The sequence below is a fragment of the Buteo buteo genome, chromosome 1, assembly GCF_964188355.1.
Source record: "Buteo buteo chromosome 1, bButBut1.hap1.1, whole genome shotgun sequence".
NCBI lineage: Eukaryota > Metazoa > Chordata > Aves > Accipitriformes > Accipitridae > Buteo > Buteo buteo.
In genome coordinates, this window is record NC_134171.1 from 35,634,001 (window position 1) to 35,646,998 (window position 12,998).

The window sequence follows — 12,998 nt, forward strand, 5'->3', positions numbered from 1 at the left end:
CTTAAGATACACATTTTATCATATACAGATATTACAAAGTTTTGCAGTTCATGTTTTTTGAAAAATGTGATATTCATTTTATTTTGATTAAGCATACTGTTGCCTTATAAACTAAATTATAATATTTGCAACAGAATCACAAATTCATAAATGAAAGAACTTAGAAATTAAGAATTTAATGAGAACTTTGAAAACATTTCATGAAGTACAGGAATAATTCCAGTGCCTTGACAAAAATTCTATTTTCTTTAAACATGCTAATATCCAAGGTCATGTCTGCATCTGAGCTACTGTAAAGACTCGGTATTCATTCTTTCATACCATCAACCACCATAGTAACTTTTACTGATTTCTGAAACCCTTAAGCAAAAAAAAAAGAAGTTGAATACATTCCGAATTCCTGTTCTCAAAATCAAGCATCCTAGTACAAGTGAACAGCTTTGAAACACTAGATCTGTTCAAATGTTTACACACACTGAATAAGCCTCCTACCGGGTTTGAAGTCATGACAAAATGTCTTTTCCCCAGGTCACAGAGGGACCATGTCACTTATTTTTTCCACCCCTTTGTAGCACAGTTTGTATCTGACATGATCTGGATACTCAGTCATGCACATTCCCTGACACAAAAGGGGCCTTAAACATTGAATATGTCCTTGTCCCCACTCCCTGGCTTCCTGTCACATATCGTTTTTTCCAGTGTCATTTCCTCTATCATATGACTGTCTATTTTTCATTAAATAATCTTAGCAAATGGTATGGCAGCTTGTGGTTTATAGTGGAGGTAGTGGGACAGGCCATGGCTGGTGAGGTCCCTCTGGTGCCCGTGGCTACCCTTTCCCCAGGGAGGAGCCATCCTCGCTGCAACCTGACAGTGGACTTGACAAGCCAAGCTGTTCTCTACATCTTTATGTCCATCTGTTGAATAAATACATATATATTACTGCAAACAAATATTTGTAGAGCTATAGATGAGTTACACAGTTAGATATTACCGTGATGGGAGTATGTTTAAAGACTGATAAATCAGACTGGTTTCAAACTTCGAAACACCTTGACTAGATTTTATATTCATGAACAAAACACACTGACAAGTGCTTAGTTCTTAATCACTTTCAGTCATTATCTGCACATATACAAACCAGTCAGTAGTTAATGCTTACGTCCTGAACTAGCTGTAAGTTAGTTCCACAGATCTGGTGCCATACAGCTAGCACTGATGGCTACAGTTCTGCACTGGTTTTAGTCTATGAGCTCAAGGTAGTCCTTCACAAGAGATATTTGATGAGGGAAGCAGCAACTCTAGTGGTCTGTCTTCTTTCATCCCTGTCTTTCCTCTCATCACTGATGTTTTATACCTTGTTGCCCCCTCCCAGAAAGAAAAGAGAGTGAACTCACCTGCTCTTTACAACTTATTTTTTTGCGCTAGGACTTATCCTGACCCTTGTTTCACTTATTCTGTAGGATTTTTCAGGTTCTAGCAGACATCTATCTTCCCTGCTCTTCAGAATTCTTTTGGTTTTAACAGACATCTTCACTGCCTGCTCTACATCCTTAGTTCTTCTGTTGAGGATTTTACTACCAGCACATATCTTCCTGCATCCTGTTTGGGCAACTACACCACAAGTCTCTGTTTGCCCCTTTGCGGTTTGGCTATTATTAATACAAGACCAGCTGTGTTACAAAAGGCTATTGGTGGCATTACAGTGTTACAAAATGCTTACATACTCTCATCAATTATTCTATTTTATTGTGCTTATGACTAAATGTAATCCAAACAAATATTAATTTTATTTTACATAAAGTACATCTACTTTTGGGATTCAACAGTCCCCCAATTTGGCTACAGCACATACATACACATAAATATTTTTATAGATATATATATACTAAAGATAGAAAAAATAAAGCTGTAATTCTCCAGCATAGTCACATAATGGCTTACAGGAAATCCCCAGTGAAACTTTTCTGTAGCATTCGCTACATATCAAGGTGCCACGCTTAGATCACTGGTCGGCCCGGACCAGGGAAAGAGACAGATAACACACACAGTGTGAGCGCCAACTTCCCGCTTTTATTGCGCAGTTAATTCCTTTTATACTAACAAGGGGAGGTGGGGTTACAGGTACATCACAAGGCTGCGACTAACCCTCTAACTTTCCGTGACAACGCGAGATCTTCCGAACGCCGACCCCTACATCTCTCCCCTCCCCATGACGAGTTGGCTTCTATTGTTATGAACAATTCCACACAAAGAAATAACTATATAAAGTGCCATGAGTAGAAACATATCTCTACAACTACTTAAAAACACTCTATCTTAAACACCCGTAAATGTCCCATTTACCCTGCAGAGCAAAAAGCTCCTTTATAGAAATTCACACAAGAGGTAGATTGAAAGTTAAGACTTGGAAAGAGTTACTTCTATTACTCTATAAGGCTTATCGTTGGTGTGTTGATGTTAAGGCTTAATGTCCGAGGCACCTAGATTCCTGGCTGCGAGTTCCGACAGTCGGATCCCATAAAGGCACGTATTGATGGACTCTGAGAGGGATGTCATCCGGATACCCAAGGTGTCATAAGCCAGGACAGGATAACAGCAATCTGTAAGAAAACTCAAACACTACGAGGTTAAGGCAGGACGAATCATACGACTAGGAACCCATTTCAGGAGCCCTTCAGGTGTCTGTACACAGGCATACCCTCGCTCATGCTATGTTTAATCAAAGTATGCTTAACACACTTGTTCCCTAAAGCAAGTTCTACATACACTTACTGGCTTTATCAGTAAGTGGATTCCGCACTGACTCACAGCATTCTTTAAGTTCTCAAGGACTTTCCAGTGAAACGCCTCTCTCCTTTTTTTTTTTTTTTTTTTTTTTTTTTTTTTTACTCCCCTCCAATGCCTCTGTAAGGTGTCCTGTCCCTCCCTTGCCTGTCTCTGTAGCGCACTTCTCGATGGCTGCCGTATCACGCCATCCATCCTCTCCTCATCGGAATAATCTGAGTCTATAGCTGCTGGTACCGCGCGCCAGTTTCGGAAGGGCCCAGCCGAAGGATTAACCCGTTCCGGCCCAGGAGCGGCAGATGGCGCAGTTGATGGCGCAGCAAGAATAGGCACAACAGGGCCAGGCCCCGCAGGCAAAGGCGCAGCCAGCACAGGCTCAGTAGGCCCGGCCCGCACAGGCAACAGCTCGGCCCGCACAGGCAACGGCTCGGCCCGCGCAGGCAAAGGCTCGGCCGCCGCAGGCAAAGGCTCGGCCCGCGCAGGCAAAGGCTCGGCCGCCGCAGGCAAAGGCTCGGCCGCCACAGGCACTGGCGCAGCCTCCGCAGGCAAAGGCTCGGCCGCCGCAGGCAAAGGCTCAGCCGCCGCAGGCACTGGCGCAGCCTGCGCAGGCAGAGGCTCAGCCGCCACAGGCACTGGCGCAGCCTGCGCAGGCAAAGGCTCGGCCGCCACAGGCAAAAACTCAGCCTGCACAGGCAAAGGCTCAGCCGCCACAGGCAAAAACTCAGCCTGCACAGGCAAAGGCTCGGCAGGCACAGAGTCAACCTGCATAGGCTCGGCAGGCAGAAACTCCGCCTGCTCTCCCGGCAAGGGCGCCTGGTTTCCCTCGCCGGGGGGTGGTTCCCCCGCTACTACAGTTTTTAACTCTCTCAGCTTCCTGAGCTCCCCCTCCGGGGGCGTTCTTTCCTCCCATTCCTTCACCTGACGGTACAAATCCCCCTTAACATCCCCGCCTGGAACCCAGTCCAGGAGGCATTCCCGCAACTCCTTCAGAAGATCCTGCCGTAACACCTCCCATGCCCGCCGCAGAGAGGGCCCATCCAGTCTCGGAGGTACCGTCTCCACCGGAAAAACCCCTATCTCCGCCGCACCCTCTGAGTCCACGCTATCAGTCAGAGAGGAACCGCTCCGCGAGCCCCGCTCCACAACCACCCACTCCGTCTGATCTTGTCCCACCGTCTCTGGGGGCACTATCCCCCGTTGTTTTCGAACCGGCGCTTCATCCGCAAACAGGATAGCTCGCGCCGCCGACCTGCACTCCCTAGCCTTTTGTCCCACCTTAACTACCCCCTCCACCATGTCCCAAGCTCGTAATCGTTCCGCAGCTCCGTGCTCACCCTCGAGCGCCGACTGAAGCAACATCTCCCGAACCACTCCCCAATTTGGGGGACTAAAAACTTCTGTGGGAGAACTCATCCCTCCCCGGCGCAGCACCCACTGGATGCATTCGCCCGTGGGGCCCCTCCTAATCGTTCCTCGGGCACCCACCTCATTAGCCAACCCTTTCAACACCTTAATCACTTGCGCAAGTTCCATCGTCGCCATGGCAACCGATCACGTCGGGGTCACCACTATGTAGCATTCGCTACATATCAAGGTGCCACGCTTAGATCACTGGTCGGCCCGGACCAGGGAAAGAGACAGATAACACACACAGTGTGAGCGCCAACTTCCCGCTTTTATTGCGCAGTTAATTCCTTTTATACTAACAAGGGGAGGTGGGGTTACAGGTACATCACAAGGCTGCGACTAACCCTCTAACTTTCCGTGACAACGCGAGATCTTCCGAACGCCGACCCCTACACTTTTCCATGTAGTCATTCATTAAAGGCTACATGGAAGGACAAGTATTTTCTGCTTGGGAGGAGCCCACCTAAGATTTCGTCCATTAGACATTAAGGACATCCAAATTGTGGTGATAAGAGCATGTTAGACTCTACAAAGTGCTTCATTGTGGTGTGCTGACCCTAGCTGGATGTCAGGTGCCCACAAAAGCCACTCTATCAGCCCCCCTACTAAGCTGGACAGGGGAGAGAAAATATAACAAAGGGCTCCTGGGTCAAGATAAGGACAGGGAGAGATCACTCACCAATTACCACCACGGGCAAAACAGACTCAACTTGGGAAAATTAACTTAATTTATTGCCAATGAACCAGAGTAGCATAGTGAGAAATCAAACCAAATCTCAAAACACATTCCCCCAACTCCTCCCTTCTTCCTGGGCACAGCTTCACTCCCAGAGTTTCTACCAACCCCCTGGCAGGACCTGCGGATCTTTGGAGAGAGGAGCCCACGGAGCAGGTTTTCTGGCAGGACTTGTGTAACTCCCCCCCTCCGCTACCAAAACCTTGCCACACAAAACCAATACAGGGAGATAGATGAATATGTCCTAGTCGCTTTATATGTGTAACAGAACTATTAAATTTCTGAAGCTTGCAGTGTGAATGTCAATTTATTTTGGTTTTGAATTATCTTACTTTTTCCCTATATGCTCATTAGTTATAATGTTAAGCAAAATCTTTTTTTTTAAAGAAAGGACAAGTACAGGTTCTTGAGAAGACAAACACTGATGCTTACTTGTAAGAACTGATATGCAGCAAACTTATCTTTTAGTACTGCAGCAAAAGGATCTGTTAAAGTAGCATTCTTGAACACCTGGAGTATACACTTTCCTAGCCCTGATCATTCATATACTCTGTTTTTAGACTTCTGTGCACATGGGCAAGTGTTCAAGAGGGTTCAATGTGCACATATTGTTTGCCAATATTTTCTCTGATTTTTATAGAGGTTTGTGGCTTCCCCTTGCACCTCCTCAGCTGAGTGAGGATCTTCCTTCCTTAAGCACGTGGGAGTCTAGAAACCAGTAATCTATCCAAACAACAGTTTAAGGGACTACAGAGGTCAATGCTTTGCTGCTTTGTTTAACCCGTTCACGAGTTGACGTGGATAGCAAACATGTCCCATATCCCTCAGTTCTCATCTGAGTATACTGTGTGAACAGAACCTACATCTTCTCAGTCAGTTATTATACCTTCAGAGTACCTTTTGCCCTACATATCTTAGACTGTCTTAGTCAAAAGCTAAATTATACATCCCCATCTATTTAAACAGGCAGAAACCCTCAGACATTTTATAACCTCTCGTGCATTCAGCCTTATCTCCTCAACTACTGTAGGTCCCACAGCTCCTGGAGTAGACTTCTACCAGCTCAAGATGCAATTTCTGCTGTGTCCTGTTTTCCTTTTACAACTAACTAGGGAATCCAGCAAGCAAGCTGTTTTATTCATTATTTCATAGTAATGTTTATCTGGTTTTAACAACATCTTAATTTGTAACCTGGTTGCTATTTTTTTCCATGTACTCATATTATGTGGCTACTTTCAGACAGAGTGCTGCTAATGAAGCTTGATTATTCTTCCTTTGCTTTGTGTCCATTGCTTGTACCCAGCAGGAAATATGAAGAACCAGAAACTCCCTCACTTTGGTATTAAAGTGTTTTTGCACTCTAACATTTGGAAATAAAATATATCAATCCAGATATATTTAGAAGGAGGAAAACAAATGGATAGATTTGTTGACAGATTTGACTCGGAAATGTGATCATTTCTTCATCATTTTTGGAAGAATTAATTTTTTTTGTGCCTTCAACATGCAAATTTAAATGGAAATAAAACCATTTTCTTGCATGAGAAAACTGCGATATTTCACCAATATTTGTAGATTAGAATTTTTTTTGCATGTTCTTTCTTTGGAAAAAAGAGGCTATTTTTAAATGCCAGGTGTGTTTTTCATTCCAGTCTAAATTACTTGTTAATTCTATGTCTGTAAATATATTGTCCTAAGAAAACTTGTCATCATCATATCCATTCTATTTCCTCAGTTGCTAAGGCAAGCAAAGAACCATATGCAGATTTTGAACATTGAAAACGGTGCTACTGATACTCAGAATGAAACAAGCCAGACATGTAAGGCCTTTGGGAAAGACTCTGTTAGAGAGATTTAAGATGTTTCTCAATTTAGTTATCTACCCAAATCCAGGCTTTCATGAATGCATTATTAGCAGTTGTGAAATTAATTTCAACATGTATAATGCAGGTATTTCTATTACACAGATTGAAGTTACTGCCTTTCAGAAGTACAATCTGTCTTCCTAGGAGGCTGTTTTCATTATGATTATCTTGAGGCAATATTAGAAAAGGTTGCCCACCTTTACAAAATCTCTTTGGGGTAGGTGGATGGCAATAAAGGGAAGTCTGATGCAGGAGTTTCTGCAGTAGAACTGAAGAATTCCCAGAGAGCCATTTTTTCATGAGGCAGCCTTTTCTGCCTTGTTCCAAATTGGCAATTGTAGAATCATAGAATTGTTCAGGTTAGAAAAGACCTTTAAGATCATTGAGTCCAATAATCCTTCATCTTTCTTTTCACCCTAATTCTTCTTACAAATATGTATATATATATATAATATTTCTTATAAAGAAATATTATGTTATGTTTGGAAATACTATTTTGCTTCCAGGAAACCCTGGATTTAGTCATGCCTAGGTGATGACTTTTTCTTCAGTAATCCTAAAACTTTTGCAGCTTTTGAAGAGGGATAACAATGAACCAACACTATATTCTACCTATGGAGAAGGATAAATATAAATATTTTTAAAAGCTTAAATTTGTAGCATACCTCTGAGATATAAAAGAGATACTCCTTTGAATAAAACACAAAGTTTTACTTTAGTAGCCATATGAGAGGTGTTTTTTATTCCATATGAACAGTTCCATGTTTTTCCCATAATGTAACAGAAACCTACTGGTTTAAAATTGATTTCTAAGATTATTCCAAGAGATGAAAATTTCATAGTGTAGACTCATCATCATGGAAATTCTATGTGCATTTCAAATGTTTTGACAATTATTTGGAATAGTAACATAATTTATCCTTTGGTTGAATGGAATTGCTTCATATTTTTATTAAATATGAGCAACAAAGGAAATCAAATACCAAAATGAAGGAATCCATCTGGTATTTAGAAAATAAACAACACTAAACAAAGGAGGACCTAAGAGGAATTGAAACTGATATATTTTAACATTTGAACTGCATAGTAGATATTTATTATATATAGAATTTGATTGTCACACACAGGAATTTAAATAATTTATTCCAACCATGAAAGCATTAATGGAATATAATTCACCTATAAGGAAAAATATCATTTAGATGATATCCTTTTAAATGAAGTGTATTCCCTTGTTCATTTCACCTTCTTCATTTAGACAAAATTTAATAAAAATCAGACTCTTCATAGAATAAACCAAAGGGAATTTCCCTGTGTATTATCTAAACCTCTGACTTGATGCATGTCAGTTAGTCTGAAATTAGCTAGTCCACAAAAGTCTTATTGGGTTCCAAGGCTGAAATTTCTCAATTTAGAGTCTAAGATCCCCTTAATTAGAAATCTCTTCAGCTTTTCCACTACTCCCAAGCCTAGCCGAGTAATTGAACTGCATTTTCTGGAGAAATAAGCATTTGACACTGCTCATAAACAGATACTTAAAGCAGGAAAGGCCAGAGCTCCTGGCAGTTGCCCTAGATGACATTTGAAAGGGCTTGAAGTCACTGTATGGAAATGACCTGGCCAAAGGTGACCTAAACTAATGACAGACAAAGAGGTAGAATGTCCATTGCCTCAAAGGCTTGCTCTCAGATAACTCATGGAAGAGAATTACTGTGCAAACAAAGAAATAAACAGGATTAAAGAAAAAAAAAAAAAAAAAAACCAACCCACCTTTCAATTTGTTGATTAAAATTAAGGCAATTAAACACAAGACAACAGAAGTATGGCTGTTTAATTTTTTTTACTTAAGGGCACTTTTCTCAGTTACTTTCCGGACACAGATTCTGATCCATACATTGGAAGACAGCAATTTTTGTTGTTTTAATTCTGTTCCTCTCAGTACGTCTTCATGTTTGGGGGTCTCCTATAACATTTAAACAAAATAGAAGGGTTTTTTTTTGTGAAAATGATTTCCAAAAGACATGTTTTAGCACTTAGTGAGTTAGCACTTTAGTGAGTTCAGAAAACTAGTCTCCATTATAGATTAGATCATTAATTTATTATTTGAACCAGAGAAAGTTACTTACATATTTAGACTCTGTATCTTTAAAATAAACTTTTAGTTTTAGATAGATAGATGAATATATTGGGTTTGTATGGCAAGGTTTTTGTAGCGGGGGGGTAAGGAGTGGCTTCTGTGAGAAGCTGCTAGAAGCTTTCCCTATGTCCGACAGAGCCAACACCAGCTGGCTCTAAGATGAACACGCTGCTGGCCAAGGATTCTGGGATAATGTATTTAAGAAGGGGAAAAAAGTTGCTGCGGAATAGAAATGGCAACCAGAGACAGGAGTGAGAATATGTAAGAGAAAAAACCCTGCAGACCCCCAGGTCAGTGAAGCAGGAGGGGGAGGAGATGCTCCAGGTGCCAGAGCAGAGATTCTCCTGCAGCCCGTGGGGAAGACCATGGTGAGGCAGGCTGTCCCCCTGCAGCCCAGGGAGGTCCACAGTGGAGCAGATCTCCACCTGCAGCCCGGGGAGGACCCCACACTGGAGCAGGTGGATGCCTGAAGGAGGCTGTGACCCCATGGGAAGCCCACGCTGGAGCAGGCTCCTGGCAGGACCTGCGGATCTGTGGAGAGAGGAGCCCAGGCTGGAGCACGTTTGGTGGCAGGACTTGTGACCCCACAGGGGGTCCACACTGGAGCAGTCTGTGCCTGAAGGACTGCAGCCCATGGAAGGGATCCATACTGGAGCAGTTTGTGAAGAACTGCAGCCCATGGGAAGGACCCACATTGGAGAAGTTCATGGAGGACTGTCTCCTGTGGGAGGGACCCCACGCTGGAGCAGGGGAAGAATGTGAGGAGTCCTGCCCCTGAGGAGGAAGGAGCAGCAGAGACAACGTGTGATGAACTGACCGCAACCCCCATTCCCCATCCCCCTGCACCGCTGGGCGGGGTAGGTAGAAACTCGGGGAGTGAAGCTGTGCCCAGGAAGAAGGGAGGGGTTGGGGGAATGTGTTTTGAGATTTGGTTTGATTTCTCACTATGCTGCTCTGGTTGATTGGCAATAAATTAAGTTAATTTTCCCCAAGTCAAGTCTGGTTTGCCCATGATGGTAATTCGTGAATGATCTCTCCCTATCTCAACTCATGAGCCTTTTGTTATATTTTCCTCTCCCTGTCCAGCTGAGGGGGGGGACTGATAGAGTGGCTTTGGTGGGCACCTGGTGTCCAGCCAGGGTCAACCCACCACAGAGAAGAAACACTAACACGCTTAGGAGGGTCCAAAAGTCCAGGTTTCAATGCCTGTCCAAAGAACACAGGATCTTCCTTCCTATCTATCTGAGCTAGACAGAGATCTTTTTTGTTAATAAAATTCAAGGAAAATTCTTAGCAAGAAAAAGCCCAGATATGATATACTAAAGGAAAAATGACAGCCTGGTGACCCTGTAATTTAGAATCAGAGAAAATGTCAGAACTATACTTACAAATATGAGAAATTCGTAAATATTTGATTAATGGTTGTAAAGAAGTGAAATAAGTGGCTATGAGAAAAATGCTATAAAAAAATTAAAGAAGCCGCAAATACTCTTGTGACAACAGTCACTGCAACATCATGAGGTCTTTTTCAGAGAAATGGAGCAGCAGTGGTACTATGATTATGTGAGGCAACTAGATAAACTTTGCTTGTAAAGACCTTGGAAAGTTCTGTTAGTTTAAACACTTTAAATGTGGGAAGTATAACTTATTAAAATACAAACATTAACATCTTCCTTATTAGTTAATTCAACCATTTTGAAGCCATTATACTCCTAGCAAACTCTCAATAACTGCAATAGGCTTTAGAACAGGCCCTGTGAGTCACAGATATTGTGAAATTGTCAATGAGTTACAGAAAATCATGAGGTTCCTTTACAGAAAGATCTTCCTGCTTCTCACAGAAAGTCCTTGATTCCTAAAATACCTACTGTAATGGAGACCTTTCACCAGAAAAGTGTGAAGAAAATAGATCTTTACATGTGTCCTTTACACATAGTATACTTTTCAGATTAGAGTATTTTAGACCAAAATGTGAACTAACTGTGATTTCAGTCCTTGCTTTGCCATAGACTTCCTATATGACTTTGGGCACTTTTGCCCCATTTATGGACAAATATCAATAACATTAGCCACTTTCCAGTAGCATTATGCATTCTGTGCTAAAGACATTTAAGTGAAATAAAAAAGGGAATGTTCATATATCTTTGAAAGCCCTGATACTGCAAATCTATTTTTTAATAATTTGGTACAGGAAATTTAGCCACAAAACACTTATTATTATCAGAATTGTGTTGTCTTTCTATTTCCATTTCTAACCATGGGACCTACATCAGTATCTAGCCAAAAAGTCAATATCTTTATTTAAGCCAAAGCTTAAGAGGTTTTTTTGTTTCTTGCAGCCTACTTTGGTCTATTTGGACAGGCCATGAAGGATTGTATAAGGTGACAGACCAAGACCTGCTATGCTTTCTTGTTCTGCTGAGGCACTTCCAGAGGAGAAATTTAGGTCATGTAGGAGAAGAGACAATTGCTGTGCTGTGTGTCAACAGCCTTTCCTTGTACCCATTACAGTGGTTAGTACACAGTGTCAGCCATTTGCCTCTGGGTAATTACAGCCCTCAAGGAAGAAGAGATAACCCAGCAGAGACTGTTATTCTGTGATATTTAGGGGTTATGTAGATGCTTGAGAGTGCATATGATGACTTGAGTGTGATGACCATAATGACCACTTGATCTGGGGAAATGTACCAATTTTGCCTCTTTCCAGTTTATTTTATTCACAGTTTTGTTTTATTCACATTCTTATTTAGTTTGATCTCAAAGTACTTTGCAGTTTGTTTGCTTGTTCCTTCCTGTGTTTTCTGTGTAAATTATATTAAGTGCTAAAGATCTGAATTAGAGTCACCAAGATTCAGCCCTTGATAGCTCAGCATTTAGAAAGCAAGATGCATTTTTTTCGTCAAGCAATGTACACATCTAGTAACAGAGAGGCAATTGCATGCTATTTTTAAATGGATATGCGTTCTGTGAAAAGTTTTCACAGACACGCAGCATTGATGTCCACCGTGTTATCTGGCCATGAAAGCTCCAACCCTGAACAGTTTGCTCCTAAATTATGATGCTTCTTACACTGCAGTAATGTTTTTGGATGATCTGGTAATACAGTGGCTGTTGCAAAGTGGGTATTAATGCCTCTAGAGAGTGGTGGGTAACTTATTCCACCTTATCTCACCAGAGAAGGACAACCTTAATTTCCCAGCATAGCTTATTATAGATTTCAGTTTGGAAAGAATAGTTAACGTGCTTTACAGGTCTAAACTGGAAGAAGACATTAAATATACTGTACCTATGTAACTAAAAGCCCGTAAGCAAAAGCTAAAATATTTTCTCATTCATGTTCCCATATGCGCTATTGGAGAGCAGATGCTTTTCTAAGTATAGCAGTCATTAAAATGAATTTTATTTACTGAGCTGACCTTTCTTTGAATTTATTTTTGAAGATAATTTTCTTGTTTTGGCATAAATTTTAATTTACTCTAGAGAGAGCAGTAGATGATGACACTTCTGTTTGTAGTAAAGCCTAAACATTTCATTGGCCTCTATGTTTTTTTTCAATAATTGCTAAGTTATTTAGGTGATATTAAAATAAACCTCATGTTTGTCCTTGAGTTGGTATATATATTTTTTTTACAACCATATGTACATAAAGATTGGTAGAGTAAGTATTAACATTCTTCCCATTTTACTGTATAATGAAGAAATCAGCCATTTGGAAATAACTACAAATAGTTTTTCAGGCATATTTTAAAATAATTGTCACATCCTCATGGATTATAGCTACAATTAAAGTTGAAAACTATTTTTATAATGGCACACTGTTATAAACAATGTCAATATTTTTACTCAGAGGCAAACCTCTACATTTGTAGGAAAAGCATACCTTTTACTACAGTCCTTTGGATGCTAAGCATGCTTCTTGGTGTACATTACGACGGATTTTGCCTTTACATTTGGGGAAACAATTGGTGCTCATTCTGTCTTCTCTGTGTACTATGAAGTGCATAAATAACACCATCTATTCCAGTGCAGACATTGCTAATAGCATGTGGCACAAGGAAGATATGGG